This window comes from Lepidothrix coronata, unplaced genomic scaffold (genome assembly GCF_001604755.1).
Source record: "Lepidothrix coronata isolate B3197 unplaced genomic scaffold, Lepidothrix_coronata-1.0 Scaffold182, whole genome shotgun sequence".
NCBI classification, from domain to species: domain Eukaryota; kingdom Metazoa; phylum Chordata; class Aves; order Passeriformes; family Pipridae; genus Lepidothrix; species Lepidothrix coronata.
This window is the reverse complement of record NW_016690362.1, coordinates 908,928-923,911: the sequence shown is the minus strand read 5'-3', so window position 1 is coordinate 923,911 and position 14,984 is coordinate 908,928. Positions and strand designations below refer to the sequence as shown.

Here is a 14,984-nt window from a genome sequence, read left to right as displayed (position 1 = left end):
CTCAGTATTGGTAGTGAGGGGACGAGATAGTATCACCTATCTGGTAGAAGTTCAAAGCAATCAATCAATGCAAAGGAGAGACAAAATGCTGCAAGCATCACTGCACCAGAATGAGCTAGCATTCAATATCAAGGCTCTGGGAAGACACATGGTAGTTACTTTAGCAGAGGGAACTCCTTCTTCTACAAGAGTTTACAATGGCCACATGATCCATAAATGCATAAATAGAACCCATAAATAGAAAGATCAGTTCTTGAAATACTTCTGAAGACAGTCCAAAAAGTAGCATGGACCATGCTTGTCACAATTAAGGTTCCTTCCAACCCAAACCATTCCATGGTTCTACGATACAATTCTACGACGTTTTATAATAGCTGAGTTTCAGAAGACTGATAGTTTGACTGCTATGGACCTATATGAGGCAGAAAGCTGGGAAGGTTATACTGATCCCTTATAATTTAGCTTTTTATACACAGCTTCTCACATGACTCTAAAGGCAAGGATATTTTCAAAAGGAAGCATTTATAAGAAATCAAATCAAGATGCAACATAACACAAAGATGGCTGATAACACATAATCGTCACACACCAAATTCCCAAGATCACTGCTCATTAAATACAAAACTAAAGGCAACACCCTAAGTCCCTATTAATTTCTAACTTGGGCAAAATTCGCCTTAAACCATCACAAAAGCCTTTGGATTTGAACTGAAATAAGATTAGGTTTTCTGGCACTTCCCTCTCCTTCCCCTCTCCCTCCCATCTCCCAAATAAATGAGACACGGGAGTACATCTGTGGCCATACATCCTCTCTTCCCTGACTCTAGACCAGCCAGAAAAGGCTGCTGATTAGATCTCAGCACAGGGTGAGCCTCATTCAGGCGTGGGTGCTGCACAGGGGCCAGACAGAGATATCTCAAGATGAAGATGCACGTGACAAGCATCTGTCCCAGAACAGAGAGAATACAGCATTGCTATTAATGTTGCCTTATAGCCCTGCTCCAAAGCTGGGGGAGACAGAAATAAGGTTCAGCTTAATAACATGACTTCACATTCCTCAGCTCCAAAGCACATAAAATCTTTTTGATTTGAGCACACTGGGTTTTTTACAAATATGAGCAAAACTTGAAACTATAGCCTTTCTGCCAAAGAACATACATAACTGAGTTTTCACAGAAGAGGTATTATATACCTAATTCACGCTCCTCCCTCACCTGAAATAAAAGCACAGCAAAATATTTAATAAAAAACAAAGCACATTTTTTAATTGTTTCCATTCAAATGCTATTGAACCCCTTGCTCATCACTACAAGAGTAGTATCCAGAGTACAAGTTAAGATTTACGTGCAAGCCAAAAGCCAGAGCAGTGTCATTAGATCCACTTTGTCTGACAAATGCAAATTTCCAGTACAGACCAGGCCTTAAATCATCAGACTGATGGCACAAGCCTACCTGAAATGAGCCAAGGACCCCAAGCTGACTTTACACAGGTTATGACACAGCAATAGGTAGTTTAGCTCTGTACTACTGCACCAGCTAGATTTTATGAGGAAAAAAGCACCATAATTCATGTTTAAGCCATACCAGATCCCCCCCGTTTGGCTTGATGGAAAAGATATAGCGGGGAGCTGTAAGTGTGCTCTGCACTTCATAGTAAACATGCCAAAACCCAAAATTAACTGCCTACGGATTAATCCCCCCGGTATGTGTCATGAAGAGCCTTTCTTTTCTCTCAAGACCATGCAAAAAGCTACCGTAAAAAAAGCTACTGGCTCCCGTAGCAAGTCTTTTAATATTTACAAGCTGGTGTCTCTACTAATTTGCGCAGTACCTACCATTCTAGCGTGGTAAATGGGTGTTAATTGACATAATGACTCAAGTCTACTAATTCCTTTTAAAAGTGCTCCAGTGATCGGACCTGGTTATATCCGGTGATCCCAGGGGCTGGCCCAAACGGAGCACAAGTCTGTGTATGGCTAGGAGCAACCTCCAAACACTCAACTCATGCTGGGGAACCGATCCATGCTGGGTTTTTTGTATTTTAGTATCCATGATGCTCCTGGAGAAGCAGTGGCATAAATAGCTAACCCATAAAGATGCCTGTACTTAATTGTCCTCTTCCGCACCAACTGCACTTGACTGGCCAGGAATTTTATTTCCTTGCTCTCACTTCAGCTGAAAAATATCTGTATAGGATAGACAGCTATAGGGATATAGGAGCTGCAGATAATGCTCTGTGCACAGACACGTATCGGAGGTGGCAGACACTGCAGAAAGCCTTCAGTGGGCAATCACAGCCCCATCCTTATTTATGGTGTGGGCCAGCTCAGCCACGGTGTGTTTGCTCTTCCATTCCCCATACATATCCCTATTCTGAGATTCCTCAGCCTGAAAGACAGCAAGAGTTACCCCTTTCTACTTTTTTTCCTGCCAGAACCATACCTTTTTCACATTCAAAAAACAAAACCTGGTATTTAGGCTGACCTACAGATTAGTAGTGGGCATTCTCCTGCTTCAAAGGCAGTACTATCTGCTCTGATATAGATGAGGGTTTTTCTTTTCATGAGTATTACACAATCTTGCCGTTGTTTTTCCAGTACCTAAAAATGGGCAGTTCACACAGGGATCTCTGCAGGCTATCTAATTCAACCCCCTGGCTCAAGCAGGGCCACCTACAGTCAGTTGCCCAGGACCACATCCAGTTGGCTTTTGAATATATTCAAAAATATATCTGAGGATATTGAAGGACAGAGATGAAGTCTCCACAACCTCTTGGGGCAACCTGTGCCAGTGCTCAGTCATCTGCACAGTAAAATAATAAGAAAGCACAGTTATGGGGTCCAGGACTGCTTGTGACCGCCACACCCAGTGTTGGAGCATGGGAAGCCAGAGCAAACCCACCATGTGTACAAACTGCACTAGAAGCTCACTGCAGTCCATTGGTGGCAAACATGTATTTGGCAAAAAGTCGCTGTTGTGACCTTTTAGAAGTCGCTGGGAAGCCTCCATTGCAAGTTTAGAGGTAGATCTTCGAACATCAGTCCTTTCAATACATTTAGAGGAACTTCTAGACACAGTTAAAGTCTTTATGTGCTTGTATTCCAGTGCATATGTGAACACACCATTCTTCACAGTATGAACAACCCCAAACTGAGAGGGCAGGTACTTCCAAGCACAATCTCCAGACCACTGATTTTATGCCCATAATGTGAAAGGCCCAGTGTAGAGGCTGAAAGTCCTTCCTTTAGGTTTAGGAGGTTGAGAGAAATACAGCAGTTATATATGGAGTTACTTGGGTCACCCATTCAGTGGTTCCCTGGTCTCTTCCATGGACTACGGCTGTTGGAGACAACCTGGAGTACCTGACAACACATGGGGTTGGAACAGGCACTGGTTTCTCTGCTTTCAAGGCACTGGTTTTCATCACTCTCTCTCTTGCTGGTTTATAAAGAGCAGAAAAGACCATTTGGGGAACAATGGGGGAAGGGGAAAAAAATTTCAGCAGTGTGAGGAAAACTTCTTGTCAGTACATTTTATGTACTGCCCGTGGCAGCACGCAGGGTGTGTTATTTACTGCTCCTGCTTCACAGACATATTATACTGCTGGTTCAGGTGCCACCATCAGAGTGCAACTTATCACCTAGTGACTCACAGCATCCTACAGATGACAGCAGCAACTCGTGACATTCCTTTAGCACTCTGGTGGCAGATCTAAAACTGTTACAATTAAAGACCCTGGGGTTTGTTGTCATCAGTGCGTTTGTGCTGCAGAGTCTGTAGTTATGTGCACGCAGAGGCACACTAAATGGTAAATAAGAAGAGAAGTGTTGTAGTCATATCTCATTCTCTTTAGATCCAGAGCTAGGTAAGAAAAACAGAAGTTTGCTGACAGAAAACACTCATTTGAGGCAAACCAAACAAATCATGTGATGTGCTGGATTTGATGCAACAAGTAGCTAGGCAATGAGCCCCTCCCTGGCTGGCTTGTGGGCTCCCGGGACAGCCATCAGCCAGCCATGCTGGGTGCTAACCCCAGCAGCTGGGGCACACAGTGCTCCAATCCTCCAGAACAGCCTGTTTATTTCTTAACTTCTCCTTCAAGGAAATATAAAAACAAAATTTCTGATCTTTTTTTTGTCTATACACAGCAAAAAAGGCAAAAGAAGCAAACAGGGCAGTGGGAGAATGGCAGAAAACAGAGATGGGAGAGGAGGAGGAGAAGGCTACGCTTCAGAAATCATCTTTATCACTGCAGCAAAAACAAGTGGTTGTTGTTCATCATGTTAGACTGACAGGAAAGGCCCTTACTTAGCCCAATTAGCACAGGTTTCACTCCTTTCACAGTAAGTTAGACCACAGGCAGAAGAGTTGTCTGGTCCATGCCTCAGGGACTGCCACTGCATTGTTCCCCTCGTGAACATTATTTCCTAGTACTTTGTCCAGATCAGTTTTAAATCATCCAAGTGATATTTCCACAACTTCCCATAGACACTCTGCCATGATGTAATTTATCTTGGAGGTTTTAGCCGTCTTCCTTATATTTAGGATGAAATTAGGAAAATTTATGATGCTAGTTCTCATTATTGTGTCCTTGGAGCACTCTCAACCATTCTCCTCCCTGTCTGAGATTTACATGCTTCAGATACTTGTAAATAGCTGTTCTCCTCCACAGCTTTTCTTTGGCCAAAGCACACAAATTTATTTTAATCTTTATAAATTAGCCCAAACTGCCCTTTAATCATTTATCTTCATCTCCTCTTAGTTCTCCATCTTCGAGGCGGTCAGAAGCAGACGGGTATCTGTGAGAGACATAGCTCAGTGCCTGCTCCCACCAAAACCAGCAGCAGACCTGCTCTCTTTGGAGAAGGAATGCCGTGCCTGGATAGTGAAGACTGGCCTCTCAGCTCTACTGCACAGGAGGTTTTCATCAGATACCAGACTGCTACAAAGGTTAAATCAAGATTGATATACAGAAGCTCACTGTGTTGCTCACTTTTGAAGGTCTCTCCACCCATTTGCTGTGTCCCCAGCACAGTGGGGCTGGCATGAGGAGCACTGTGCTGCTGACTGGCATGTGTGGAACGAAAGCAGAGATTTCCAGAGTTTCAGCCAAAAAGTCAGGGTCTCCAGATGAGACGAGGGAAATACACTGTAACACGCCCACTGCTTTTGCAGATCTGAGCACAGCAGGAGGCATGAAAAATGCACTGAGCTACGGGTTATCCTCAAAATACCTCCCACTTCACTTGGAAGGTGCCAAAACCTGTAAATTCACTCAGATTGAATACAGTTATCAAATAAGATTCCACACAGCACCCTCACCCTTTACTGCCATATATCCCCATGTCTCTCTTATTGACAATTTAGATATCTTAATCCTTTGCTGTTTTTTCAGCTGCTAATTCTGCAACTGCTTTAAAAAAATAACTCCTCACATCCACCATGATTAATTCATTCTTCATAAGTCCATGCTGTTTATTGCTCTTTGTTCATTTATGCACTAGTTGTTTACAGATTCTCTTTTAATATTAGCTCTGTTATTTGCTAGAGACTCAAGTCATATTTACCATATGGTAATTGCAGAGATGACACGGACAACAAACAGTGGAAGCTGAGCTGCTACAGCAATTACAGTAAGTGGCAGCAGTCTCCAGGCTATCTGCTGCCCCACCTTCATTTCTTCTCTCCCCACCCTCTGACGGCTTTCCTGTGGGCCGTATAAAGCCATATGCCACTCTGATCTCTATACCAAAGACAAGTGGAGATTTGTTCTTTGCTACAGCATTATCAGACAGGTTGATTCACCTTTTTCCTTTCAGTTTGTGTTCCAGCTGCAGGTCTGCTCTCCCTGGCTGGCTGCCCCAGTAATCTGAAATATTGTCTGAACCTAGACACCCTCAATACCTACTGTTACAACAGAACTAAATTCCTTCTTTACCTCACTCATGGTCTCCATGTGTTTCAGATATTTCACTGAAGGAGTTGGCGAAGGACCAGATTTCAAAGGCTGGTTAGAAGCTTAAACGATCAGCTCTTTTTAACCCACTTGGACACCTGGACCTCATTGAAATCACAGATTTTTCACTGGACACCTAAACACGATTTTAAAGTCCTGCAGAAAACCAAACAGGTGACTATGAGAGGCTACTGCTGTTTTCTCCAAAGAAAGACCTGAGTTTATTTCTTGATTCCTGCCAAGAGCACCAGGCAGGTCCCACCCACACAGATGTCATAGGGCTAAGTCAGGTAAATATGTGACTTGATCCTTCAAGAAGATTCAAAAAAATCAAGATTACCTATATGTGCATCAACCTGGGGGCACTGCATACAAAAAAAGGACCTTGTCCGAAAAGGATGAGACTCCTCCCTTGCCATTTCTAACATGCCTGCAATGATACTCTCCCAATTCCCAGTAGTCAGCATGTCTTAACTTAGATACCAGTGCAGAACACTTGAAAACTGGATGCAGGGCATCATGTATCAGAAGAATTTTCTAGCAAAGTATATTATAATCATACTGCTGTTTATCTCCAAAGTGGAAGAAATAGCATTTTCATTGTATTCAGAGCACTACTTACACCAGCTTCCCTCCCTTGACCCTCCCCTCCAAAAGCCTCCTTTTACACAAAGTCATCTTCAAAATGACAACTATCTTTCTAGCCCAGTCAACTTGCATCCCATCAGCTAAAGGCTGGCAAGAGAGAAGAGAGAGAAGGCCCTTAGGACCAGATTTTCTCTGCCGTAAATCAGCATAGGTCCTATGAGCCCAAGTCAGCAGAACCAGTTTATTCTACTGAAAGTGCTGCCTGAGGAACTCTGGCAACATTTCATATAACAGAAACATCCAAAATGAAAGCTTCATCTATTTCCTCTTCACAACCTGAATTACACAGCAGCTGAGGGGCATCTTTGTGCTTCCTCCATATCAACTGTATTCCTGTCCATCCTGCCCAGGTTCCTCCCTCCTCCCAGTGCTCCACACTGGCCCCAGATTTGCTACAACTAGTCCTGCCAACAGAAGCATCAGCTGAGTCATGAGAGATGACCACATCAGCCAAATGCACTAAAACCAGACAAGGGAAGAAGAAAATTCTCTTTCCCCCCTAGTCCCAGACCCCAGCAAACATGGCTTGGAGTCTCTCTCCTCCACCATGTGCCCACTGTCACCTTGGATCAGCATGAGAAGTGCCTCATCCTGAAGGTAAAATGACAGGAGTAACTGGCTTCATGTATGTGCTTGGATAACATACTCATCCCACGCAGCCACCCACTGTACGATCTATGTAAGCCATCAAGGCAAAAAGAGATGACAGCTTCAATACTGCCACTGAGGGGCACAGCCTCTGTTATGGATGCTAGCAGTCCCACATCTCCATCAGTTTTACTCAGGAGCTCGAGTCCCCTTCAGGGGCAGCAGAAATTATCTCTTCATCCATTTCTGCAAAGAAAAGATTAAAACTGAGATGTGCTTAATTTGCTTTGAAGTCCAAATCTCTCCTAAGACACAGCTAAGGCAAGAAAATTGCAGGGTCCCGCTCTTACTGCAGGTTTCAATGGAGCAACAGCTAAGGTGGTAATAAACAGCCTGTTTTCACACCCTTACTCCACACTCACTCCCTACCCTCTCCTCCCCCAGCCCAGAAAGCCTCTCATGCCCAGCCATGCTTCTGTGGTGGTGCCGTGAACTCAGCTCTTCCTGACACTGCTGATGACAGTAACTCCTGTCATCTGGGAAACGTGTCACAGGTGACAGAAAAACGCTTTGCCAAAACAGGAGCAACAGTCCCCAAACACCAGCAAGTGAGGAGCAACATGATAGGAAGTGTTATCCCAGGCAGAGCCACCATTACTATTGCATTCAGGTCAGTGACTCAAATAGGTAAAAGAACAAGCACAAAAGGTCTTCAACAAAATGATGGTCACTTTTCAAGACTAGCAAAGCCTTGAAATGAATCCATTCTACAGTGGAAGCTCACTGACCAGACAAATGAGTAAAAATGGGTAGTCAAAGAATTTGAGCCCCATATCATAAAAACCCTTCACTCTGCAGTAATCCTTCCTCTGCCCTTTCTCCATGCCCTCTGCTCTCCCCACAGATGCAAACACTTCTGTGATCCTTCCCCGATCCCTCCTCCGACAGGAAGAACCTCCCTGCGGTTCTTCCCAAATGTGGCTATCAAGACCACCACCTCTTTGTCCAAGGTTATTGCAGCCAGCCCACCGTGCTTGGTGGCTGTTGGCTCCCACACAGATACTTGTAAATTATAACCATGCCACCTCTTCATGCTCCCTTTGCAACAGTAAGTAGATGAGGTACCTGGAATCTTGCACAACCCAGCATAACTCCTAAGCCCCCTCCCTCAGCCTTCTGTGGGAAATCAGCTTTGGTCAGAGGGACAGAGATGGCCAACCAAGCCAAAAGAAGCTCGAGGCCAACACCAACAGAAAGCTTCCAGACTCTGGGTATTTCATCTAGTGAGCACTGAAAAATTTTTAAATTCTATGTTGTCCATTTGTGTAATCTGTTGAACTCGATGCTATAAGAAATAAATTAAGTACTCTAACTCTCGGAGGAAAAACAGATTGCACGGGACACTCAAAATACCCATAGATTCACCAGATAGGATGCATCCCTCCTCTTGCTCCAGAGCATACTTCTACCTCAGCAATGTTTGTGAAACTTGCTAATGTGTATGGAAAGCTGGAAAGGCCCTTTTTTAAATGAGCATCTGCTGCCTCACTGGGCCAACCTCTTGCTTTGTCCTAGCAACCAAGCCCATATGGACCTGAGAGAAGGCAGAAAGGCACAACTGGAGGAAATGTGGCAGGCTGAACACGTGAGCAATGGTGTTAGAACACTGGGAAGCTATGAGGCATGGAGCTGTTGAGGGAAGTGGCAAGCTGGGGCAGTTACTGGAGAATCATGAAGAAATCTCTATATTTAAGAAGGAAAAGCAGAGGAGGGAAAAGGCCAGAGCCAGGGAAGGAGGGGTGTTTGTGACTCACTGGGATGCATGAAGCAGCAAGGAGATGGTTCTAGACAGGCAGCAGGCAAGCCAGCAGATTTTTGGGAGTGACGTAGGTGCACCAAGTGCAGCTGAGCATCTTCTCACCTTCAATCTCCCGGTATGATTCCCCAGAGGGAAGGCAGCTCTATCACGCTCTGAAGGTTAAGCTGTGCCTTCTGCCTGGCACAAGAGCACAGTGCAGCCAATGGGTAAAACTGTAAAAGCAAACCCCAACACTGCCAGGAGGGACAGGCTTTATTTTTAGCTGGGACACCAGCAGGGTCACTGCTGGTGCTGCGTTTCCCCATGGAAGCCAGGGTTTCATGAAGTGTGCTGTGTGCGCAGGGTCACTGCGGGGGAAACATCTGTCAGGTCAGCTTTGGGGAGATGGATTATTTAAGTTAGAGAAAAGGAAACATTTACTAGAAGAAGTGAACCTGAAACTACTCTGGAAGGTTAAAATGAAAGGAAAAAATGATGCTTAAAGAGTCAGAGCAGGTGGTAATTTATGTGAGGCCAATGTCTAGTGCACCTATCTCCAAGATGCTCATACAGGAGAATACCCCATCATGTTTAACTCCAGCAGCATCCCCTCTGTTTGCCTCCTATAACCTCCTATAACCCAAGCTTTCTTGTCTACGGGCTGTCAAAACAAAAGCAGCAGCAAGTCATTGTCCTTCATAAGAATCCCTCACAAAGGAAACCCACACAGAGACCCACCTTGTTTCGCACCTTAAAGATAATGACGAGACCTCCACTTCACTCTGCTCCTCAGGTCCTCAAACGAGGGCTCCCAATTAGCTCCAAGGCAGGCAGTTTTTCCAGGACTCACACACTGGCTAAGCGCAGCACCCACAGCAAGGGCATAGCAGCAGCACAAACTTAGCCTGCAGCGGTCTCATGAAGACCTTCCTTGCTAGTGGGTTTTGTGGGTGCAAACCTAATAAAACAGTTGGCACTGCTCCCACTTGCACTGTCAGGGAATGCAGTCTGGAGGCTTAAACGTGTAGAGATTGTTGTTGATAAAGTGCTGAATATTAGTGTGAAGCTTTCAAGGGACTTGAAAGAATTGAGAGCAGAGGGGAAGTTCTCATTTTATTCTCTTCTTGAAAAACCTCAGTCCATTTGGCATGTTGCATCTGAGAAATAGCTTGGCCCAGACTCTCTGATTTGTTTTAATCAGGATCAACCCCTATGCATGTTTTTCGGAAGATTTTATATTAAAAATTATTTTGTCTTTTTTGTCTGCCGATTCTTGTGCCTCTTAATAGCTTAAGAAGTGCTTTGCAGACTCCATCACTATATTAGGTTCTTTGCAACTAATTTGCATTCAGCACTATCCATTTCATCAAGAGTAGACTTCAAGGCTGAACCAACTCCAAGCCTTAACTGCTGCACTCAATTTAGGCAGCAGCTTTACAGGTGGAAGCAGGGCTTCTTAAGCCAGCCTGAACATTCTCCACCTCTGCTCATTTTTTCCCACTCTGCTCTAGCTCTCTCTTTTTTGTTGGCAGAACTGTTTGCACAGCTAGGGCATGAATAAGGATGAGGAATCTATCTGGCCAAAAAGCAAGCTGAACCCACCACCTGGCCACTCATGCCACTATGCCAGTATCCTGCAGGTGGGGGACAGGAGCAGGAACAAGCAACCAGGGTGGGAAAGTTGTAGAAAACAAGGTCCAAATAACAAGTGTGGCAAGTGCATTAGCTGTATGGCAGAGGCAGGTTTGCCTCTTGCAGCAGTGAATCCTGTAATACCTCCTGGACCATGAAACAGCCTTGTCCTGCCACATAAAGGCAGAGACATATCTCTGCCTCCATTTTCCCAACTAATGTGCATGTTCAAGGGTCACTGAGTAATTCCAACTAAAACCAAAGAAGAGGATAAAGGTGCTTATTGAGGTTAACTTTAAGCTCAACATCACGATATTACTTCCCAACAAGGAATGCCCCCCCCCCTCAAGGCAGTAAACCAAGACATCCAGGTCTTAATGACCCAAGACAAAGTTTCCTGAAAGCAAACAGTATGGAGAGCAAAAGGACAGCTTCTTCACAGAGAGCATTATTTTGAGTACCCATCCATGAGCAGTGCATGGCAGAGGCAGAGCTGCCTTCCCTAATTTGGGTGTGGGGAGCTGTGGCAATGGTGGGTTTCACAGCCAGCCTGGACCTGGTGACAAACTCTCTCCTACCGCTACTTGCATTGAGGGGAGCTAGGACACATCCAGAGTGAGATGTAGCCCAATTGCAGAGCGAGGTGCAGACATGCTCTAACTCTTCCTGCTTTTGCTCCCACTCTGGTGAAGGAAACCAGTTTTCACCAGCATGCAGCACATGAACACACTGGCAGGGCACCTTGTATTGTCAGCATTGGAGTCCCACATTCCGTTCTGGACATGTCACCTTCAACACAACCTCAGCAGCCAGATCTAAGTGCCCTCTCACAGGTACATCCCTGCATCACTACACTTCTTTTGATTAAAACTATTCTGCAGTGCTGCTGTTTGCTTTGAGACAGCCTCCAAGTACCAGCCTAGGAGAGGGAGATGAAAGCAATGGCAATGCAGTCTCATCTGTCTATAGTTTCTAAAACTCTTTGGCACCTCACTGGTTGCAAAACATGCCCAGTAGCATAGGATATTTAGTATTGCTGATTGCTCTTGACCTGGCTGTCTCTGCTGCTGTCCTGAGTTAGGTGGCTTAGATAAAAAGACAGCAGAGTACAGGAAGGCAGCAAACAGAGCAAGTTCACTTTTGTAGCCTTAAAATAATCTGCTAGTGAATGGAAACAGAAGCTTCTCCCTAAATCTGAGTGCTCTGGAAGAGCTCCCTGTTTTATTATGATGGAAAATCCTCATTGGATTGTTTCATTAGAAAACAAGCTATCATAAAAGAAATGTTAGGAGCCCTAAGCTCCCTTCTCTCCCATGATGTCAACTGTCAGAGACATCAATGACAGCTCAGCTATGTGATCAAAGGCTCCAGCAAGCGGATTTAAAGACAGAATTACCAGGAAATTGAGAGTAGGAGCATAGGGGCATGATCATCACCTATCTATAAGTCTGTCTTATGGGGCAAACTAATTACTTTATAATGCCACACTGCAGGAACAATGGTACCTGGGTCTATTCATTGTGACACTGCCAAGATGGGGTTGTGGTGGTACCTTCAGAATGGCATGACATCCCTGCCACCTCATGTTTTGCTATTCCTGCAAAACTCAGTGACAGAAGTGCCTAGGAGGGAGACTGGGAGGCCATCATGCTGAACTTCATGCTTTCACATCCATGATGGCTTTCAATGAGAGCTTGCAGTTTAAAGCACTAAGGCAGAGGGGAAGGAGGGAAGCCAACTACGGTCTATACCATGTTAGTCCTCAAGCAGCTCAGAAGCCCACTGAACCTGCAGGAGACTGAAGGTAGTTCCCAGATTTCATTCTGCAGGTAAGCAGGGACATGAGCTGGAGCTCCTCTCCAGCCCCAAACCCCATGTCACCAAAATCAGCAAGTGCGGGACCACGAGCTCTGCAGCACAGGTGTTTTAAAGGTTCCCCCAGAACAGCTTGTCATCTATGTAACCTCTCAATGCATGAAACTCTTCAGGACAGGGACTATAATTTACTAGACATTTGTATAGCACTTGGAAACATGGGCCCCCAACCATGCCTGTAGGAGTTACCGTTATCAAACAGTAAATCAACAAAAGCATTAATCTATGCCACAATACCTAAACACAGTGGGTGATTGTAGGTGGAGCATCACAAGTATCCATTTCCTGGCTTCAGAGACTTTTTTCCTCCTATTAAGATATTTTCGTCTTTGTAATTTAATTTCCTTCGCTTTTTTTTTTTTTAATATAGAATTAGATATTACTGCCTGGTTTAAAAAAAATTTGGCCAGCAATCAAAGCCATCTTTTTAACTGTGAAGCACATGAAAGGCATCTGAAACAGGACAGCAATAAAGAACAAGGAACTATTTGTCAGTGCCACTTGGTCATTGGGGAAGCTTAGGGGAGGAGACTGATGCTGTTTGTTTAAAACAAGCAAACAAAACCCTGACAGACAGACCATTTATCTGTATAGTGCTTCACTTGAAAATATTGGCCGAGGGAATACATCCTCACTTGGTTTCTAATAAAAGTGCTGACACACTCTGTCATGGCCTTTCCCTGCCTTGGGGATGGAGGATGCCTCTCTCAGGAAGGACCCTTTGAAAATGAGGGATATATGTGGGCTCAGGCACAGCACAGCAGCAGGCCAGCCTAGGCCCTAAGCAATCTCTCTACCTGTCCAACCCGCAGTACCATAACACCTGCCTCTCTCAGATCAGCCTCATCTGACTTCAGACCCACCAGCTTCTCAGAGGAAAGCAGAAGAAGCAGGGAGGCTGGATTCATCCCTTTCTCCTTTCTACAAGCCAGTCAAGCCAAGGAGCAGTGCCCTGAGTGCCCTACAACTGCTATGCAGAAAAACTGCTCATGACTCCAAACAACACACTCTGTTTCAGTCAGACAGGGCAGCTCCTGCCCCCACCACAAGAGCCTGCGGAGCACAGCTTGGTTAACAAGCCAGGCCATGCTTGCTATGTGCTCCATGTGCACTCTCCTGTTTTGGGTGCTAGTGTTGAAGACTGCTCCAACACTGCCCAGGGTGAGGGAAAGGACTATCCCACCTGATGATGGCATCTGCCAACCCAGGTGTCACCCTGTCAGGTGGCAGCTTTGCAGAGCAAAGGGCAACCTCTCTGCAAAGGACAAGTGTTACACAGAGTGGTGTTAGGATGGCTACACATCTACCTTTTTCTCACATCCTGTCACCCACTAGTTATTGTAACTGTGTCCTCATCAAATCCCCACAGAAAAAAATACCATTAATGATACAAATGAGACCCAGGAGATAAATGTGCCTAGCAGAACACTGAAGGTATGCCAGAGACCAGAAACCTACTCGCATTTCCACTGCTCTCACACAGGATCTCAGCATTGGGATTACCACAATCTGTCCTACCTTGGGCATTTGGGAAATGCTTAAACCACCCACTTATTAAGAGCAGGACTCATATTTGGCTTAGGGAGAAAAAAACCAGACAGCAGTACTGCACCTTTTAAGTAGGACTCTCTACCACCATCAGTCCTCTCCTTCCCCACCCTGGTTGATATTACACCCTTCTGTTTACAACACAGGGTAACCAATTTTCCTGCCATCACACTGCACACTCATGGCAGAACTGAGGGCCCCTGGGCTGCTCTTGCTCCTCCTCAGCCAGCCTTCGGCAGTAGCTGAACATGCTCTTTTCCAACATCACTACTTCTATTTAGGAAACAAGTATCGTTCCAGTTGAAGACAGAAGCATGAACATAAGCACCACTAGCTCCCCAAACCATGATCAGAGTAAACAAATGTTTTCAACAGCAGTGGATGGAGCAGGATGAGGGACTCCCTAGAAATGTGTATGCCATAGGGGACTGATGCCTCTCCCCGCTGCACCAAACCTAGAGAGCACTTTCAAGGCCTCTGTATCTCAGCAGTTCCCTAAAGCCAGCTCTGGTCTCTAGGGTCTCCTGCTAGCCTCCCAGAGAGCATGGGATGAGTGCTCCTGAATGGGAAGGTGCTACAGACTGTTACCTAAGTCTTCCAGCCCTGTCCTCTCCACAAATAAAAAAACAGCTTGACAAAATCAACCTTTGGCTTCATAGATGTGAGTAACTAAAGGAATATACATATAAACACAAGGAGGGGGAGGATGTGCGTACAGCACCCCTTCTCACCTCAGCTGTCCCTCCGGTGTCTCCCCTTAAATCTGAAACAGATTTTTAAGGTGAAATCCCCAGAACAAAGCCAGGGATAAACCAAGAAGTCAGGAACCCAACCATTACACTACAGCTCCATTGGAGGGGGTAGAGGGGGAAATGGCCATGGCCTCACGTTTTAGAGTATCAGCAAAAAAAAAAAAAAAAAAAAAAAAAAAAAAAAAAA

The 14,984-nt window shown here is 45.1% G+C and overlaps 1 protein-coding gene across 3 annotated transcripts in view; it reads right to left on the bottom strand.

The window, feature by feature from the left end:
- SLC8A3 (solute carrier family 8 member A3) overlaps positions 1–14,984 on the bottom strand; it is a 115,259-nt gene that overhangs the window by 98,612 nt on the left and 1,663 nt on the right. Inside the window, exon 1 of one of the 3 annotated variants that reach the window (XM_017830691.1) lies at positions 9,741–9,821. The exons of the other annotated variants lie outside the window; for them this stretch is intronic. The gene's annotated coding sequence lies outside the window, so the exon portion shown is untranslated. Of the gene's footprint in view, positions 1–9,740; positions 9,822–14,984 lie in introns of those variants that run through there. 3 annotated transcript variants of the gene reach the window in all.